The sequence below is a fragment of the Aegilops tauschii genome, chromosome 5 (genome assembly GCF_002575655.3).
Source record: "Aegilops tauschii subsp. strangulata cultivar AL8/78 chromosome 5, Aet v6.0, whole genome shotgun sequence".
NCBI lineage: Eukaryota > Viridiplantae > Streptophyta > Magnoliopsida > Poales > Poaceae > Aegilops > Aegilops tauschii.
The window spans coordinates 495712873-495718192 of record NC_053039.3 but is presented as its reverse complement, the minus strand read 5'-3'; the positions used below and the strand labels follow the sequence as shown (position 1 = coordinate 495718192).

At 44.9% G+C, this 5320-nt stretch overlaps 1 long non-coding RNA gene across 2 annotated transcripts; it reads right to left on the bottom strand.

The window, feature by feature from the left end:
• Positions 1-1049: 1049 nt before the first annotated feature.
• LOC109766025 (uncharacterized) lies at positions 1050-4744 on the bottom strand. 2 transcript variants are annotated; one of them, XR_002233511.4, is made up of 5 exons: positions 3967-4744; positions 3260-3371; positions 2961-3043; positions 2407-2473; positions 1050-1321 (listed from the first exon to the last, which is right to left on the bottom strand). It is a non-coding gene; the product is annotated as an uncharacterized lncRNA (long non-coding RNA). The 2 variants fall into 2 exon arrangements; XR_005758084.3 differs by lacking the exon at positions 2961-3043.
• Positions 4745-5320: the final 576 nt, after the last annotated feature.

Sequence of the window (5320 nt, the reverse complement as noted above, 5' to 3'; positions counted from 1 at the left end):
TCTATACGGGCCTTAGGGTCCATGGGCCTTCTACGGGCCATAGGGTCCATGGGCCTTCTACGGGCCGTACGATCCATGGGCCTTCTACGGGCCATACTATCCATGGGCCTCATACGGGCCGTAGGATCCATGGGCCTTCTACGGGACGTATCATCATTTCGCCAATCATGGGCCGTACTATTCGTGGACCATAACGGGCCGTTAATAGGCCGTATTTGATAACTCTATGAAAACAGCCAACGGGTTTTTTTGACATGAAAACGGCCCAACGTATTAACGGTCCGCAAACGGGCCGACTATAACGACGGGCTGAATTTGGCCCACAAGCAGAAAATGACAGTAACGGGCCGTATGTCACCGAATGCTGCAAATGAGCCCAAGAATCAATGGGCCCTGAGAAGGCCGAAAGATAACTTGGGCTGGAAACGGCCCAATGGAATAACGGGCCGTTAATGGGTATAAAGTGATACACTGTTCATTACGGGCCAGTTTCACCACGGGCCGTTAATGGGCCAAGAGTTACAAAGGTCCTCATATGGGCCGAAAGAAGTCATGGGCCACACATGGGCCGGAAGTTAAAACGGGCTGAATCATATTGGACGGCCCAGATGACGCTACTGGGCCTAATTCGGATAGGGCGTAACAGGCCCTAGGTTACACTATTCCATGACCAAAGAATAGGGGTCAGAACATCTGCCGGGAAAAGTAGCCATTGGAGGCAGTCAAACTGCCGGGAAAGTTTTTTGCCGGCAATTACAAACCGCCCTTGAAAGTCCCGTCGGGGAAAGTAATTCCCGGCAGTTAGTGTGAACCCCGGCAGATGCTTTGCCCTTCATATTCATACCATTGCCGGCAGTTAGAATTATTACCGGCATACTGCTCTTCCCCGGCAGGCTGACAATTCAGGGCAGTTAGAAGATTTCCCGGCAGCTCTTCTGCCTGGATTTGAGTTCGCTGCAGCCACACAAGTCTCCCATACATGTATTTCAACAGCTATTATCTAAAGTCCATTTTGTGCCATGTATATATAAAACACACATGCATGCATATACTTATGAGCAATCCATCATCCATAGATTCACAAGTCTCCATCCATACATAATCCATACATATATAGGTTCACAAGTCCAGGACAGCCAAAAGCACAACCATCCATCAGGTCTAAATGCATACAGTTGTAGGTTCATAAGTCAAAGTATTACATCATAGACAAAAGTGCAAAATAGGTTTTAGGTAGAAACATATCCCAGCATAAGATCCTTTTAGCCTCACCAAACACACCTCTTGAAACTTGTGAATGCAAAGGCATTATGCTGGTGACCTGTAAAGAAAAAGGTAATGGCCAAATAGATCAGCTCGGAAGAACACATCTTCCAAACATAGAAGTTGCATGGGTTGAAAAAGAAAATCAACTCATCCAAACGAAAAGACACATGTGTGTTACCCTGTACTTTGCATTGCACAAGGCATAGAAAGAATGTGTGGATGTACTCATATGAACAGATTGTGCACTATGTATGAATCATCAGGAAAATCAATGTAACCTATCACTATAAATATATACCAATTGTCATCTTTTGGTGTAGTATAATTTCTCTTGATTGCTGTGAAGTAAACAAAACATTCAAAAACAGGGGCCAAGTGCAAAATCAGAACTTAGGCCCTCGATGTCATTCAAAATTAGAAAGCAAACTTTATAATATATATCACGTTGGCAGTGCAATTGTTTGAATAACTACATTCTATCAAAAAGTGATTTTCACTGTAACTCAAAAGTAATACATTCTAGTGCTAGAAGAAATTGCAGAAAAGGAAACTATATTACAGAAAAAACGGCGACTAAATAAACAGATGGGTTTTAGGGTAAATAACCAGATGGTTGGTTGAGGCCTTGAGGGTGATCCCCAAGCTAGTAACTTGTCAAGTTTATTGAGTAGCCATTAGGATAGTCACTAGTAATACTAGTCAGGAGTCAGGATTACTATTACGTGCAAAATTGGGGCCCTAATAATTTGGGATAGTCATCAATAGTTATGAGAATGTATACCAAGTGAACAGCCCACTGATTAAGTTTGCACTTGGTTTCAGGAAAAGAGTTTGCAGGCACATAAATGTCTGTGGAAAGATTAAGTAGTAGCTGCAGAATTATTTAAGAAACAAAAAACAGAGTTGCTGGTTGTGATTCAGAATAGAAGGACTTAAGCATATGTTTGAAAGTAGGCACATTTTTTATCTACTGGGAAAACCAAAAAAAGTACTAGTTGCTAAGGAGGAAATAAGAAACTTGTAGGTTCCTACTTTCAAGCACATGCTTCATTCAGAAAAATAATAAGTCATCAGTATGTGAAAGGAGAAACATATCTTTTCTTTAGTATAATATTCCAAAATTCTAAGAAGATACAATACCTTCTAGCTGTGGGAACTGCTATGGGCTGCCATGGTTGCTTCTGCATAACTTTACGAACACCCCAATCTGCAAACATAGGATTATCAACAGGAAGCAATTTGAGAAACCTACAATTGCTGAAATAGACATGATTAGAAAGAAGTTTAAAATATCTACAAGGTCATGCAATAGATCGCCCGAGAGCATTGGCCATGGTCCTCACATTCCCATAAGGGCATTGCAAAATAGCATCATTTTTCATCACCATTGAGAACCATGGTCGGCGAGTCCCCTGGAAAGGCCTTATTAAGCAGCTCTAGCAATATGTTAAAACTCTTATCACTCCAACCCCAAGAAATTTGGTGTGGATTAATCTAACTACAAAGTGTAGCTTTGAGAAGCTTGTGCACCTGGGATAAAGTTTGGCATCTGCATCATCTAATAATTGGTGAAAAGCCTCTATATTTAGATCACTTCCATCTTCCCTTAGGTCACCATCATTCCCACCATCGTCCCCAACTTAACCGAATTCATGCCCTATATCTTGGAGCATTTCTGGTATCTCATCAAGTACCTCAAATATGTCCTCATCTTCAACCTCATCATTTTGAAACTCTTGTCCATTACGGTTTGCTTGTACTAAATTTCGACCCTTGCCTAAATATCGCAAGCCAACACAAATCAGTATTTTTTTTACAGAACCAAGGCATTGAAATCATAATTACAAACCAAAGCAACCTTCCAAGTATTCGAAATATAGTCAAACAATTACCATGTAACGATAGAAACAAATCACGATATATTCAAAATATAGTCAAAAGAAACCACACAGTGATATATAAAAATCAAATTCTCAGTTATGATAAGACTCACAAAAGGCTGCAAGGGCACTTCTTCGGTTATTGATGGTTGCAGCTTGATACTTCTTCCCTTGCCAACTTTGATCTCAAAACTTGTCTTTCAAGATCAGTTTAGGCTGGTTAACCTGCAAACCATCCAAACATAATTAGCATGGGTGAAGAATAATCAACAATTATCCTGCAATTATCTATCCATCATCTATTTTTTGTTAGCCTATTCTATCTGTGTGTTCATCATGCAGCTCATCCTACTTAACACTACCTTCAGGAAGGCCTAGGACTTGGTTAACCAGAATATGGCATACATGTTGGTAACAAGTTTAATTTTCAGTTTTATTCCTTTAATCCTGACATGCATACTGGCATATGTAGGTCGTATATTACTTCATCTGCACTATACTCCTTGTTGTGGAATTTACATAACTAAGTATTTATGAGATCACAATAGAGGTTTTGTGAGTTGTATATTTCTGTTGCCAACAGTTGCTTATTCTTTTCTATATGTGCAAGCATGATCTGCTGCAAATTCTCTTTGCATATTGTTGTTGCAAAAACAGATCAGAAGGTTTAGATCTTCTCTTACTAGTTAGTCAGAAACCTGTTATTTGGAGCATATCAATGCCAGGCTGCTAGATCTGAAGGCTAATGTGACAATTTGCTAGATAATTTGATAGAGCGCAATAGAGAATGATCTTACAAAACATGGCTTTAAATGCATACCTGTAAAGACCGACCACAAACAGAGAAAAGAGCTCAGTTGCAGCCTCTATGTGCGACTGAGGCTAGCTGTTGCTGCTGCTGCTGCTGCTTCAGTTGACGAACACAAGTTGAAGCCGTGGCAGAGGGCAGAACAGAGGAGCAGCAGCAACAGACGAACAGCAGTGGCAATTGCACCAGGTGGTAGCACGAACGAACAGAGGAGCTGTCACACCGGGCTGCACTGTGAGGCGAAGCAGGGGCGGGGATAGGGATTGGGGAATGGGGTGGCGGCGCTGGACTGGGGATGCTGGTGCGGCGTGGAAGGAGATGGGGATGGGAGGCGGCGGCTCAGGGTGATGGATGCCGGTGCAGTGTGGATGGGGATTGGCGGCGGCGTGTCTCGGAGGTGTGGGTGGGGCAGCGCGAGTACGAGATTTGGTGGCGTCCGGCTCTACGAGTACAAGATTTGGGGGCGGCGGCGCTGTGTAGAGGCGTGCATGGGGAGGGCGACGGCAGGGTGACGAAGGGGATGGAAGCAGGGTGGCAAGGATGCGGGTGAGCCGCCGGCGGCGATAGGCTGGGCGGGCGGCAAGGACGCTTGACGCGGGCGAGTCGGCGGCGGCGCTAGGGTTGCCGACCTCGAAGGCGAGATGCAGTGCGGCGGCTTACGAGGAGGGAGGGAGAGTGGCGGAGGAGATATGTGGATAAGGGAAAAGATAAGGCCGCGTGGGCTTCCAGTGCCTTCTAATTTTTCGCTCTCCCCCGACTGCGCGCGTTTTCTTGGGCCGTCCCCGCCAACTTGGTTACCAGCAGTCCATTTGCCCTCAACTAGAGTTCGCGGCAATTGGGCTGACCTCGAAGAGGCCGGCAGTTATTATGCCTGTCTATAACTACCGTTCCCGGCAGTTAACTTGACTGACATAGTCTTGCTTGGCAAATAGAGCATTCCCGGCAGTTAATTGCCTCCAATACTGGATCATTCCCGGCAGTTAATTGCCCCTAAACTTTGGCCATGGTGTAGTGTTAGCGGGCTGTAAATGGGCTATATGCGAACAGGCCGTTAACAGGCTTTCCGTGGGCCGGCCCGCCACCTTTTGACCAAGTCAAACGGGCCGGCCTTTTCACAGGAATGGGCCTCTGTTGGGCAGTGCCACATGTCGCCGTATCATAGGCGCCTTCGGTCCAATGAGCGGATGACATCTGTCCCAACGGTGAGCCGACACATATTTCCTCCAGCCAATGATGATTTTACACATGGAAAATCCCCATTGGTCGAGGCTGTTAACGGGTTATCGGATCCAAAACCCGACCTGATAGCTTAACGGCGTTCCGTTACGGTGGATGCCACGTGTCGGTCACCCTTGACGAAAGCACT